Raw genomic sequence first — 16,002 nt, forward strand, 5'->3', positions numbered from 1 at the left:
GACAGAGGGAAACAACACAAATATCTCTCAGACATAAAAAAGCATTTTAGAAAATTCTAAATCCATTTCTGGATTCATATATGAACTAGGAATACTGCATAAGGAAAAAAAGAAAGAAAGAAAATTCTAGTCTGAAAAATACTTTGTAATTGTACCTGACAATGAACAGAAGGCAGATTTCTATTACTAACAGTTTGTCTTAGAATCTGTAGCCAATGCAATAAGATAAGAAAAAGTCATCAGCAAGACAACATGGAAGAGATAAACTATAAAGTTTACGGGAAAACAAGTGGCTCTACCTAGAGTTTAAAATCATTCAATGAAAAGCTTGTAGAATAAACAAAGTAATTCAATGATACAGATAGGAACAAGAAATATATAAAAGTTCCCAACATACGACTGACAAGGAGTTCAAAAATATGAAGAAAAGGGGCCAGATACACAACAGAGGTAACACAATTCTTTGAAATAATCTTGCTAACAAATTGCAAATACGCCAAATTTGACAAGTAATTTATATATACATTTAAAACTGTAAAATTGCATGCAAAGAGTTTTTACTATTTTGTTTTTATTCATTTCTTTTAGATAGAGTTTCCCTATGTAGCCATTCTGGCCTTGAACTCATAATCCTTCTGGCTCATATCTCCCAATTGCTGGGATTGCAGACATGCATCACCATGCCCACCTTTAATGGACAACTTTATAAAATTCCACAGAAAATCTACTATGCTGTAAACTTCAAAGTATCACTAAAATCCACCTGAAAGAATTAACAAATGAGACTAACAAGAAAACATTTTCAAAGAGAAAATGAAGAAAGATTATTATCCAGTGAACAGTGATTCAATGTAGCATTAATACATGAATACCAAGTCCAGCTGGTCTAAAATTTTAATAAGCCAAGGGAACTAGTGAAAGTCAACACAAGAATCAAAGCTGTAGAAGTACATATTGGGGGCTAGAGACATGACTCAGTAATTGAGAACATTTGCTGGTCTTGCAGAAGATCCAGGTTTGGTTATCACCTGATGGTGCACAACCACCTTTAACTCTAGTTCCAGGTGAACCAACATTCTCTCTGGTCACCATCAGCACTGCACACACATAGTGCACAGACACATGCAGCCAAAACACTCACACGCATATTTAAAAATGATAAGCAAGGCAATAAATGTCAAAATTGGATATTTTTCATGATGGTTTAATGGGCTAAACATTAAAATATAAAATATGAAATTACAAAAATTCTAGAAAAAAAGCAGGTTGACTATATAAGTTTTATTTGGAAAATACCTTTCTATCCAAAAATAAAAATGACGAGATTATAAGGGAAAAAATGAATTCTATCATTCTATATAACCTACCACTTTTTAAGAGTTATTTTAATATTTATGTGGGGGGGGAACTGTGTGTGTGTGCATGTGCGTGTATATGTGTGTGTGTCCATGTGCATGTGCGTGTGTGTGTGTGCATGTGTGTGTGTGTGCGTGTGTGCGTGTGTGCATGTGTGCGTGTGCCCTCCCATGTTCAGGTGCAACCAAGGCCAGAAAAGGGTATCAGATCCCCTGTAGCTGGAGATAGACTTGGTTGTTAGATGCTCAGCATGGGTGCTGGGAATCAAACGTTGGTCCTCTGTAAGAGAGGTGCAAGCTCTTAACTGCTGAGCCATCTCTTCAGCCCCACATTTTTTAAAATAAAAGGCTCCATGAACAAAATTGAATGACAAGTGAAAAAAAGGGAGGAGGCCGGAGGAAAAGCTGGTAGCGTATGACAGAAAACTAAGAACGCAACATTAAAGGGAAGACTTAGCAATATTATAGAATCAGTCAATGAGGCCCAATATATAAATGAGGTATTCGGCAGAGGGGCAAAAAAGAGAGAAAAATTGGTTTATAAATCCAAAATAGTTTTTGGATCAAAAGAGTGCAAATGGATGAGCATAAATCCAGATCAACAGAGAAGCAATGAAATTCTCAGACAATGAGAGAAAACACAAAAATCCTACAAATTCCAGCTAGATTGAAGAACAAGGGCTTAAGGCTTTGCAAAACAGGCTAGCAGGCAAGGCTTTGCATCCATTTTATTGGTGGGGTTTCTCTCTCTCTCCCTCTCTCTCTCTCATATTTTCGTATCTGCAGAATTTCTAAGCTCTTTTCTTTGTCATTGTTATCCCATTTCTAAGTCTGTGTATCTCTGAAAATTGGAGGGGAAAAGTCTATAACTTAGAATTTTATACCCTGATATAAATTGATGCTTTATACTAGCATCAGTGCAGATATTTTCCTATTCAAATGTGAAAGGTCTCCAAAAGTTAACTTCCCATGAACCATTTCTCTTGAAAGTCTAGCAAAACAGAAAGTACCCCCCCAAACAGATAATATAGTGTTTATAATAACCAGGGATCCATCTAGGGAGAAAAAACAAAGGAACCTATCCCCAGGAGGCGAAGATGGGAAAATCAAGAGGGTGGCATTTTAAAGTTAGCCCATGAGAAGATAAGAAACCTGGCCCAAAATGAAACTCCAGCATGATACTTATAGATAGATATTAAACAACTCGAGTTTGTTCTATCCTGAGCCACACTTAAGCCAAACCAAGACAAAACTGAACAACCAATAAGAAAGTCACACTCTCTCCTTTCCCCGCACCTTCTTTCTCTCTCTCCAGAAGAAAGGAGGAGATAAATACTCAGGATATATTGTTCAGCTTTGTGAACATGTTCATGTTCATAGAGGGGTGTAAACTCTTGAATATTGATCAAAACAAGATTTCAAAATAACCTACTGGAAGGATAGTACAGGGGTGTGTGCCGGGTGAAGACAAGGGCGGAGGGAAAAGAGGGCTAAAGGCTTGTCTTCAACAATAGAACAATCAAAATGATGCTTAAGCTTAAAAAAATCACACACACAAAGAAAATCAAGAAGTAAAAAAAAACAAGAATGTTACTTAGCATTATGGATGTAAATGTCAAGAGAATCAGTTAAAGTAGTTACAGGTAACGCATAATATTCGGGTGGAGCCGGGAGGGTGGCAAGGCTGATGCTTCCTTGACAATCTTGTAGAAGGATCTTAAAATGATGTGTATGCATGAGTTTGAAAAAAAAAAACACAAAAACTAAAGGAATACTGAAAAGTGCAAGGAGCCTGAGCTGGCAATTCAGATACAAATACCCCACAAAGAGGGCGGAAAAGGGTTCTGTGCCACTGCGATGAAAGCTGCGGGGATGGAAACGGTGAAATGTCATGTTTTGACAAATCGGCAAAGGTTAAAAACTCTGATCATTCCCAGAGCAGCAGGCACTTTCTCAAACTAATTATGAAAATGTAACGGGCAAAAAGTTTGCAGAGGGTAATTTGGCCACGTGCTCACGCCTCCTGACAGAGCCACTCTGGTACAAAGAACAAGAAGATACTGGTCAGAGCTGCAAAGGGATAGCACAGAGAGAAGCCTGCTAACATACGCGGGGCGGGGCTATGCTTTGCATCTGTTTGCAGATGGCCACACACAGACCAATTACGTCAGTTACAGTCACTAGACTCCTACGTGACCATTAAAAAAACCAAAGATGAGAAATTACTGAATGGCACGGGGCAGAGTTTAGGATACAGAAGCAGATGACAAAAAAATAGCAATGATGAGCTCAATTAAACACACACACACACACACACACACACACACACACACTGCATAGGAAAAAACCAAAACCAAACACTGTCAGCCAAATGTTGGCAGTGGTTATCTTTGAGTGGTGTGGCTATAAAAATATCATTCTCCCCCCAACACTTTCGATGTTTTTCCAATGAACAGGAACTTCTTTTATTAAGAAAATATCATGTATTTTAAAATATCATATGATAAATGTGATTTCTTAGCTTAGTATGTTTTAGAGGAGAGTCACACATGGTTCCTGCTTTTGTGTTTCCCCTTGGTAGGCTGTAGTTATAAAATACAACTGTCTGAAGACCAGGCTAGATGGAAACCCACAATCCGCCTGCCTCGGGCTCTCCAGAGCTGGGACCATAGGTGCATACCATGACACATGGCTTGTTTGCATAAAATACTACAGGCAAGGGAACAGAAGTTATCCTGAGCCCCAGCTCAAGCTGCCAGAATGGATCCTAGTATTGAGTCGTCTGTGATGACCAGAGATGTGGAAGTGGGTGACTTGTCTGGCCATTCCTGCCCTCCACTCAGAGAAGCCACTGCCAAGGGCAGCTTGTACTGGTTACAGTCCAGGAGGAGTCAGTGGACCCAGCCTCCCCACAGGCTGTACAGACACTCAGCTCAACTGGAAATCTCATCTTTCGGTGCTTACAATCTAAGCAGCCACCAAATCAAGTCTGGTCTCATCCCTGCCATACAGCATTGAGAGTAACCAGAAAAAGCAGAGCTTACCCAGGAAGACTGGCACTTCGCCACTGGCATTTGTCCTCACAGGAAGCTGCAACAGGCGAGCCTCTAAAGGTTCTGTGTCGGGGGACCTTCCAAGACAAAGTGGGCATGTTACAAAATAAAACCCAGCAGAGCATATTCCCAAACCTGTCTGCTCAGTAGACCCAGAGGAACTCTGCCCATTCTGAGAAAGGAGACTTGGGGAAAGAGGAACTGGGTCAGGCCCAGGTCCTATCCTCCAGGCTGTTCTTATGAAGGCTCCAAGACTCACTCAGGGAATGGAGTCAGGAAATATGAGTGCGAATGATGGGCCTTCCTGTAACCAGGAGACTGGAGCTCAAGTAGAAGGGAAAGTGGGGAAGGCAGAAGGATTTCCACGGAGTACTCATTGCTGTAGGACATGGGGCAGCAGGCAGAAAGGTTAGCAAGTAGGAGGATGTTATACAGGAATTGCCTTGTATATGTAGCTCAAAAGGAAGCGAGACTCAGGGGATGGAGGGATGCTTAGAACACAGCCTGGGTGAGACTTTGGTGCAGGAGAGAAAGGAAGTATGAATTGAGATGAAGAGCCCAGGCCTGTGGGCAGGGCTGGCCAACCACACCCTGCCTGTACTCCCAGTTAGTCAGCTGACTTATTGCCACCATTACCACGTATCTTCCTTGAACTCAGGCAAACAGAATTGTACTGGTGGGCACTGTCAAGGCATTAGTCAACCTTGGTCTACATTGCCTTCACTTAAGGTTTTAGGAATTCAAATAATAATCATCTTCAACCCCACAGTGAGAATACTAACCGTGACATGTCTGCAGAGTCCACTGCTTCCTAAGTGGTCACTGTTCCATCTGCTTGCTGACCACCATGGGTGCTTTCCACAGGCGCTTACATCTGGGACTCGAAGGCCCAGCAGCTTACATGGATGCTGGGAGTGGTATAGTTCTCGCCACATCACTCGTGGCCCAAGAGCTAAGCTCCATGGCTCTCATTGCTAGGGAAAGAAAGGGGCTACTATTAGTGACAGGTGGGTACCCACTGACTCTGCCCTCACAGCCACAGAAGGAAGCATGGAGGAGCTAGTGAGAATCAATGACCAAGCTTTGGGGTGAGGTGAGCTCAGAGAGGCAGAGTGGGCTACAGGGTGGTTCTGATTCTATACAAAATAAAGAGAAGAGAACCCTGCTCCTAGGCTGTGTGTGACCTACGAGTGCCATGTCTCTAGAAAAATGCTATCTGCATCAGCTACTGGCAGGAAGGATTGTTCCAGATGCTTCTTTGCATGGTTTTCGGAATAGTCACTAAACTCTGTTATCCCAATGAGCAAATCATAAAATATGTTACAATATAAATGGGATGGAAGTTTCTAGAAAGAATGAGGCTCTGAGTAGAGACAGGAATATCCAGGCCCCAAACAAGATAACTACTTCAAAAGGTGACTACGGGGAGAGGAGACACACCCCAGATATGCACAGAACGGGGTTCCCTCTGTGTATCTGAGCCTTTGTTTTCTTCTTGGGGTGGGTGTGCCCATGTAGGCCACTGGTCTGTCACAGGTGGCTGCATTTACCCCTGTCCCCAGCCGCAGGGAAAGGCTAGAATCTTGGCAAACCCCTCCCTCCTTTCTGCCTCATAAATTGCTATGCCACCCAGTTGAACCCCTGAGAACTGGCCCATCCAGAGTAGACTCATTTCCCTGCCAACCTGGTACCTGGCTGGTCCTTTTGTGTGACTTGACACAGCCAAGTTCACAAGAAAAGGTTGAACAGAGGAAAAGACCTAAGAGACACCGGAAGCCTTGCAATGAGAAGGCATCTGAACAGACTACCTGAGCAGGCCCTTTGCATGATCATGTAACTTCAAAGGCCATGCTATGATCTCTAGGAATTGATCCTTCCGTGTACATGTCTAATGTGCCATCTCCATGTCTGATGAGCATCCAGAGAAGAATAAATAGTAGCATGGTTCGCTGAGGTATTTAACATGTGGATGCATGGTGTCTATAGCATGGTAGGGTTCTTTGGAGTAAAGTGTGTACTCTCTAGAGGGCCATGTAGAACAAGGGTAGGCATGAAGGAACAGTTGGCCTAGACAGTGGAGTGATAGCAGGGAATTCTCTAAGAAAGAAACAATTGTTCAATTTTTTTTAAAAGAAGTCTGAGGTCTGACCTGTGGCTTTGAGCTTCTCAGAGATCATAGGTAGATCCATCACTCAATGAAAACAGGAGCCCAAATATACCCAATGCAGCCAAGGTGAAGGGACAATTGATAGAAGGGAGCCTGAGAGCCGGCAGAGAGCTATGCTGACCCTGTACTATGCTGAGAATGGGCTCTGGTAATGGGCAAGGATGACTTCTAAATAATCAGAAAAGACAATGGTGGGGGAATGTGTGAGTGTAAGGGAAAATAAAATATCATCAATTGGACCCCAAATTAAGAGCAAGTATATACAGGAGGGCCCGGAAGGATGGGTGGGGAGGAACTAGACACCTAAGTCTAGGCCAGGAGATGTGATCCTTAGCTTATATGAGAGAGAGAGCTCATGTCACCATGGTGTCCCTGTTACATGTGGGGAAACTGAGGCGGGGCGGGCAATCACAAGCGAGTCTCTAATGAAGGGAAGCAATGTCTCCCTCTATAAAAGCCAAAGAAAAATGCTGAGTCATCCTGGGAGCTTGTGAGGGGGTGCAGGGGTGAGGGGGGGCAGCCTGCAGGAGCCAGGCAAAGGGGTCAGCACATTTCACTCCATCTGGAGATAGGGACTTTCTTACATGTGCAGACACAGGTGGGCCTTGAAGACTTGCAAAAGCTGGGAAAACATGCCTTCTATCTGGCAGACTACTTCCGGCAGTCTGCCAGGCAGAGCATGCCCACATGACATGGGGTAGGGGATACACATGACCACGGGCTCACCGTGGCATGCACACAGAGGCTTGAGCAGAACATGAAAAGGAAACCAGCTTGTGCCTTAGAGCTGAGTTCTGGGACTTCTCCAAGGATACACAAGGGTACCCCCCTGGGTGAGGAAAGAAAACACCTTTTCTACAGGTGGTCTCCTACCCACTTTTAGAATAGTGAGGCCTTGGGATACGGTTCATACTGGTCCCACCCTACACTCCACTCAGCCTGGGCCAGAATTCCACACCCATCCACATCCATGAGCTCTTAGAGGTTTTAGGCTCAAGCTCCTTGCTGGTTAGGAGAAGATTGAGGCTTTTGCCAAAAGCTTGTAAGAAGAGCTAGGGAGGAGACAAGTCTCTCCCCAGTTCCATCAGAGAAGAAAACTAAACCCCAGGGGTTTTGTCCATGGGCTCCATGACAGGAGGGTTTGCTTCAGCCTTCACTCCCTGTCTTTGGGAGGGGTCACAGCACATATAGTCTCCCAAGTCAGACTCAGCTCTGGCCTGTGACCATAGGGTTTCAAATTTTGAAAGAGTCTTTTGGCAAAATAATTGGGTTCCAAGCCATAGTCTGATTGCCCGCATCCTGTCCAAACTTCATGGGGGAGTAAGATTTATTTAAGCAGGGAATAAAATCCATGCCAGGCAATTTCAAGGATGAGGGTTACACATCTCCTAACAAGGCACAGGCAAAGGCAGAATGGATCTGGAGGAGGAGGGCAGGAGAGAGAGTGAACAGGGACTCTCTCTCTTTGGGGGATACAGGACCTGCGTGGGGCACATCCTCTGAACTCAGGATGGGCAGACAACTGTGTGTTTTGTCCTCATTAATCTTTCCCTTTCCTCAGAAATCTCCATGCTTGAGCTCTGTACCAAGTTCTGTCCTGGGCAGGGGAAGCCAGGGGCCATCAAGTCCCCCAAGCCAGGGTTGTCAGGGTCTGCTTGGAGTAGTGCACACCCAACCAGTCATGCATAACCAAGGTGGTGTCTGAATGTGTGTCAAAGTCAAGGCCAAGAAAGAGGGCAGAACATGGGTGTTGCATCTCAGGGCAAGATGAGTGAGAAGTCTCACTGTGATTGGCAATGGCCATAGTAATGGCAGCAGCAGTGTTGGTGCAGTGTTACTGCTGTGTTGGTGATGATGGTGGTGGTGGTAATGACGGTAGGGTGGTGATGGTCGTGGTGTAGTGATTATGGTAATGACGATCATCTTGATGTTTGTACTGGTAGCACCACTATTGCTGCTGACAGTGGTGGTCACAGTGGTAGTGGAGGTTGTGTTCATAATGGTGGTGTTGGTGCTACTGGAGTTGACAGCATTGCTGGTAGTGTTGAGAGGGTTATGATGGTTGTAGAGGTGATGGTGATGGTCAGGGTGGTAATTTGAAACTCAGAAGTTAAAAATCAGGAAGGAGGGATTACCTAAATTGGTCTGAAGTAGGATGGATAGTGGGAACTATTATCAAATCCTCATGGGCGAACCATATCCCATATTTAATCACTGGGTCCAAAGGGAGGATGCAAATCGGGAATGAGGGCTGAAGTCCAGGGTCAGGAACCACCATGGAAAGAAAGGAAGAACAGCCAGAGTCAAGCATATGGTGTCGTTAGACACAAGCCAGTTCAAAGAGAGATGGGAAGAAAAATGGAGGGAGGGGAGATAAGGAAGGACCATGGATGGTGGATCTTAGGCAAGTGTCCCATACAGAATAAAAGTGCTGCTAACGTACTTTTCAAGCCATCTGTGCTCTGGTAGAAGGGCGTGATGTGCCTTTTCTCAACAGGCTTGCTTCATTTGCTAACCCTCTTAGAACTTGGTTGACCTTTCCAGTCTTCTAGGCTATGAGGATCTTGGAGAACATAAGCAAAGTTTTAGATAAACACAACTCAAAGGATCAAATAAATATAACCAGGACATTTTTTTTTAATTTGTAAGGATAGCTCTTCCCTCCCAGAAAATCCATGAAGTATCACTTACTACCCTACAATAAGCTCCTGTGGAAGGTGCAAATCCCTCAGGAAGGTATCATTGTCCTTCTGGTAGCTGAGGCTGACTATGGGAAGGTGCTTCTCATTAAGCCCAAAGTCCCGTGATTAGAAACAAGAGGAATTTGGTTTGCTTGGAAAGGCAAGGCATGTGCCCACTCAGCAGAGGCATAAAAACAAGCCTCAGTTATTTTTGATCTCCTGTTTTGGCAGAGGCAAGGCGAGCTTTCGGGAAGACCCAGGGTTTCTATTCCACCATGCCAAGCCAGAGTTACCCAAGGATGGGCCAGTGTCCCGGGCAGTCAGAACTGCCAGTATCCTGTCTCATTATCTGGCACATGAAGCCAGGCCCTGGCGAGAACCTGGTCTTGCAGGGAGGGTGCCACGGACCATCTGACACACAGCACACCCTTCCAAAGAGCAGCTACCCGGCCATACTGGTTCCACAAAAGCACATGTATTTTTAGTCCTTCACTTATTCATTCAGAAATAATTTACTGGGAGCCTACCAGGCTCAAGGCTGGGCTGGGGTTATGAATAGAGAGAAGAATCTGACCCAGTTCCCGGCCCTCAAGGCTCTCTAGTTTAGTGCTGACATGTAAACAAACGCCCGTGATGGAGAAAGCAGGGAGCTCTGGCTCAAGTCTTTACAACTGGTGTGGAGCTGGGCGTGGCCACTCTCCTTGGAACAGTCAGAGAAAGAGTAGCTGTGAGTTCATTCATTGCCTCACGCCCAGGCAGCTGACTCATTCATATATCAAGTAATTCACTTGTTCCGTCACTCATTCACTACAACTTTACTTAGCCTTTAATTACATAACTTGCTAACTAATTTGCTCCCTAATCAATTCTTCTATTCATTAACCATGAAAGGTCATTCATCTATCTATTGACCTTTTTATTTACTTATCATTTCTTTCATTTACATCTTTATTATACAGTTATTATAATGGTTTTTCCTTTTATTGATACATTCTTGAGTGAGTCATTCATTCATTTATTCACTTACTCATTCATGCGTCCAGGTAAACACTGACTTTTTCTCACATTAACGGAGCCAAACAATGACTCGCTGCTTCATTTATTCCTTCATTAGAAACAAAGGTGTACTTAACCATTCATTCATAAATCTGCTCAGGAGTTCATGGACTGACTGATCCACTCACTACTGCACATTCACTTCTCCTGGGTTGACCCTCTGATGTGTTTACCTTTCATTCATCCATCCATTGGCCTCATCTTTCACCTCTCACTGACCTGCTTATTTATGTATCTACTCATGGACTTCCCATGGACTCATTCGCTTTTTAACTTAGTCATTAGTTAGTGCATTGTTAATCTGCTCTTGGCACAATCCTTGACTGCCTTTCATGACTTCGTTCCTTCCTTTCTCTTCCCTCAAGGAATCTTTCAGTCGCTCATTGTTTTATCTGTTCATTCTTCTTTATCATTTATTTACCTACTCATCCAGTAAATATTTCATGCGCTCCCAGCACTAAGGTGAAGCTGTGAAAGACCTCACAGCACAGTAACGCCACCTCTCATAAAGCACACAAAACTTGAAACTGAGCAGAGAGCTCTGCATTTCTGGACCACACTTATTCTTGTGCACTTGCATTGCGGGTGAGCTTGTACTGTCTAATCCCATAGAGTCACTGAATCAGGCTCCATGTTTGACACAAGCTCTGACAAGGATGAAAGTGGAGTTACTGGGCAGAAATGACCACTTCTATACTAGTTCTTTTAGCATTCTCAGACCCTAAGTAACAGAAAATAAAGACCATGGAGTATTAAAACCTTCTAACAAATCTGCAAACACAAAAGCCCACTAGAATTGGGGCCTGAGATAGGAAGACAAATTCACGTCAGTGTTGAGAAAGACTATTTAAAAACCCATCGTAATGGTATATACAAAGTAAGCACCGTGTTCTATAAAAGCAAAGAGAGGAGAGGCTAAAGTTCCTTTTGTACATGTCAGTGGCTAAGAACTGAAATCTAAGTACTTAACACAAAACTTCTAAATCACTAGTCTGTGATGGATCCAGTTCTAATTTACTTTTTAAAGATTGGTTTACTAAATAACGATAACAACAGGTCTACAAACTCCTCAAAGTGCCAAAAAAAAAAAGCTTAAAAGAAAGAGTATTTAGCATGTGTTTTGGGCTCCCTTGTACACAAAGTCAACAGATTAAATATTTTTGGTTAAATGGGTTTAAGAAAAAAGAGAGAGTTGATCATAATTCTCCTTTCATGGCAAAAGTTCTCAGGGGAGCAGCTCTATGATTTAAAATTTCTGGGTGTGAATTTTTACTTAGTAATTTAGTCATTTTTCAAAAAGAAAGTCAACAGAAAAGAATCTACAGTCAAACAGAACAGGGAGATTGATTTTTCTATAGACTTCTTTAGCAAGCACATGACATGGCCCTTCTTAATCAAATCTTCCTTTTATTATACAGTTCCAGGGTGGGTACTAGGTAGAATACTGGTGGGTATTTCTTTTTTGCTTTCTTAACAAGACCACCATCTTTAGCTGCAATTAGAATGTATGTGTGATCTCTCTGTTCCAGAATGGAGTCCAAGCCTACTGTGTATATGTCCCATGTGTCCACAGAGGACACCTGACTACTAGTATATGTGTGGTCCTCTTACTACATGATGCATAATGTCAGTTTCAAATAGCCAATGATCCCCTGTACCAAAATGAACAAGCAAGAACAGAAACTTTATCTGCTACTCACCCAGCTCTATGTTGCCCTTGGACATACAATCAACATCGGTACCTTTGTCCTGAAGTGGCAACGAAAGGGGCCCATGTGCATCCATTCTACCGAGTACAGAGAAACACACAGAGAAGCAATGAGCAGGTTTCGGGGCCACGATCTACTCTGCACTCACTCGTTTAATTAACCTTCATCTATTTGCTCAACTTTTTTTTCCCATAACAAATTAAATACCAAGGAACCTTTAGCATTTCAAACTGAATGGACGAAGACATTTCAGAACTGAACTAATAATTCTTGCCTGAAAATTGGTCCTTATACTGGGCTCATTTTTCTTCCTCATGAATATTTTTATCCTTTGAAACATTTATTCAGTCTCTGTACGAAATCAATCCCTACGAGCCCTCATAAGCTCCAAAGGTAGATTCGTAAACTTTATTGAACTCTTTCGCAGCACGTTTTCCACTAATTCTTTCATGCATCGGGCCTCAGTTGCTCAAAGTGGCCATGGTTTTTCCTTAGATATATTCCTGTCTAACCATCGATCGATTTGCACATTGGTTCAGGCCTTTAACATGAACAGGTACCCTGGAAGACTGCACAGCTACAAGCCTAACTCCCTAAGGGCAGTCTCCATTTGTGAAGAAGTGCTCAATTCAACTCTTAAAAATTAAAGCAAGACCCACTTTATTCTTATACTTTATCTGTATTAAACTGAATTAATGTGGGTTCATAGAACATTATCATCATCACAGACCATATAGGGCCCACTGCTCCTCAGCTTTCTTCTGTAATGACACAATAGAAACCATGAGACAATAGCCCAAACTGAGAACTTCATTACCTACATTTTATAATATTATCTCTCCCCAGGGGGTGAAGGCAGAGATCTTCATACTTAGGAAAAGATCAGCTATGGTACAGGGTCCTGTAGAACAGAAAAAGTACATTTGGAAATGATAAGGCCTAGGTGTGTGAGTATGGGAGGGTGATAAAAAATACAGGACATATAGATGAAAATAAAAAATTAAAAGGTATTATATTAAATTCTCAGAGAATTAATAAGATGTTGAATTTTTTTAAAATAGGAGAAATATGGATAAATCATAACTGTTACTTCAAGAAATGTTTTTTCTGCACCTGATTCAGTGAACTGATTTTTATCCTTAGTCATTTATTCTTTAAGATGATAAACTCACAATTTTTACATACTTAAGACAGTATCAAAAGTAATGTAGCCACAGGGACAGTGCTCATTGCCAAGATGGCACAGACTCAGCTATGTGACAGTTATGACAGCAGTTAGTGAGCACTGGTATGAGTTCTGGACTCAATGAGCACTCCATGGTCACTCATGGTAATGATGGGATTGTCGTTTGATAAAATGAGTTCTGAACTCACGATGAGCACTTTGTGGTCACTCATGGTAATGATGGGATTGTCGTGTGATAAAATGAGTTCTGAACTCACGATGAACCCAGGGTAATAGTCTCCCCTAGCCATCAGTAGCTACTGACTCGTAGAAACAGAGCAAAGCCTGTTGGTCCATTTACCGCCCCCTCCGCATTCTATCAGTGTTCTTCCTTTGGCACATCAGTTAGTAGTTGGAGTGCAGCTGATTACCACGGACTCATTTCTAGTCAACCTAAACACGAGATCCACGGATACATCTCAAGATCTTTCTACAGGATATTTTTCCCTAACAGAGAGATTACATTCCTATTGTGTTGGAAGTTCATGTTCCAGATCCTCTTCCTGGTCCACAACTCCTACCCTACAGCACCACCACTGTGGACTCAAGCTGGTCCTTGCATTCTTTATTCATGTTTACATAGTTTGATTGATAATGTAGCTATATCAATAAGCTCACAACTAAAAAAAAAAATCATGTAAAATCATCACTTGTGATCCCTGAGCAGCGCTAACACCCTTCTGCATACTAACTTCCCAGAACACTACCTCTCTTGTTAATTAACCTCAAAGCTGCATACATGCACAGAGCAGTCAGTGTGACAGCGCTTAATATTATGCCCATTATCACAATTGGGTCAAAGTGTCTTCTAAATGATTCTAATTCACACTTTAAAAAATTAATTTTGTGTGAATAACTTTTAAGAAAACTCAAGAAAATAATTTCACCTGTCACTCTTCCCAGGGCTCTCCGCACACATAGCACATAGACTCATCCACAGATCTCACCCAAGAAGAATGGCTCTGCACAACCGTGTTATTTCAGGAAGACAGAGCAAAGAAGATCATTAGCAAGAATGAGACCTCATTTGCATTGGTTTTGTATTCGATCTTTCATTAGTCAGTTATTTAGACAATTTGGGATGTCTTTTATTTGATCTCTCTTGTATAAACAAACAGTATTAGCCGTGCCACAGACACAGACTCTGTTGTTGGTCCCCTACCTGGTGCACAGCAGTGTTGTCAGGACATAGAAATGTCTTCCTGCCTTGCAAGATATTCTTAGAGTTGAGGAAGGCTCATTTCTATTCATTATTGTCTATCCATTTGGTTACTGGCTCTTTCCTTGAACTACTTGTAGCATTAGCTTGAAAAAGCATTTTAGCCAAAGCAAAAAATGAAATTCTTATATCTTCCTGATCTCGTTCTACACTGTAACTTCAAGAGGGTGGGACTTGTATTTCTTCTATGATGGCCCTCAGCTTCAGACAGTTACCCATTCATCTTTCAGATGACATAGAGAGTTCTGCCAAAGCCAGGATGAATGCTGGTCTATTTTCATTGTTACCCTGGTTAATTATTAACTCACTAATTCACCATTGGCAACTTTTAAGTAGTATGGCTCCCAGAAAGCCAAGAGGCTTGCCATTGGATAAGTGCCCTTGCTATAATCAATTATAGATCATTCTCAAAATTCTGCTTCGCCATCACATTGCTCAGCTTTTCAAACGTGTGCCCAACAGTAGAATGCTTCATGCCCGTCCTATATTAGAAACTGACCTGCACGTGACTTTCTGCCATTAAATAATGATATAGGATAATATCATGATATAAATATATTTGAATACATGTTTAAGAAAACAATACACGTTAAAAACAAGAATTTTTGTCTAATACTTACCTTTGCCTCCATGTGTGAATAAGCAGCTCTCCTTCCATTAGCCTACTCTAAGAGACAAAGAGCAGAAGCCATGACAAAGAAAATGCTATTTTCCTCTCCACTGAGTGTTGCTTTTCAGCTTTTAGTAACAATCACTGTTTAACAATCATTAATTGAGAGTGCACTTATTTCATTTTCCACTGAGAGAAAAATGAAGAATTTTGAACTCCCCTTAGCCTAGAAGTGGAAAACTTCTATAATTTATACTGTTGTGTCACCATAGCCAAAGAGTTGTAGGAATACAAGTGCATACTGATTTCAAAATCTACTGAGGATAGTTTTGCTTCATCACATATTTAAATTATTTTTAATTAAATATATTTATTATTTTGGCATTGCTTAATTTATGTTTCTAATTTATTTGTTTATTATGTCTCACACTGGCTCAAAAACAGTAGAATAAAATGCACAGATACAAACTGTAAAATGTGATGTGTTCTAATCCCTGACACTTATCAAGAGGAGGATTTGAAACAAAGAGTGCACTATTAATCTTCGGGCTGGATCTGGGAATCCCACCTATGTATTCATTCATGACTCTCAGACCACAGTGGTGACCACTGATCAAGGACTAGCCTGTTTTCTCTAGCCATCTCCTGGCTGTTGGGTAAGCCATCCTCTTACCACCAAGGTCATCTCCATGAAGTGCACAAGATGGAGAAGAGGCCTTCCACCCCGAATTCGCATACAGACCTATTCCAACACTGCTGTGGCTTTCTGAAAATCGATTGCCCTCCATGTTTCATGTCTGCCTTACCTTTGCAGACGACTCTGCATCAACCCCTCCTGGCCACTTGCTCCTGTTGGCCTCCGATACATTAAACACTTCATAGTAATACGGTAATTGTCTTAAGCAAATTACCCAAACCAAGAAAAGA

This window comes from Arvicola amphibius, chromosome 7 (assembly GCF_903992535.2).
Source record: "Arvicola amphibius chromosome 7, mArvAmp1.2, whole genome shotgun sequence".
Lineage (NCBI taxonomy): Eukaryota > Metazoa > Chordata > Mammalia > Rodentia > Cricetidae > Arvicola > Arvicola amphibius.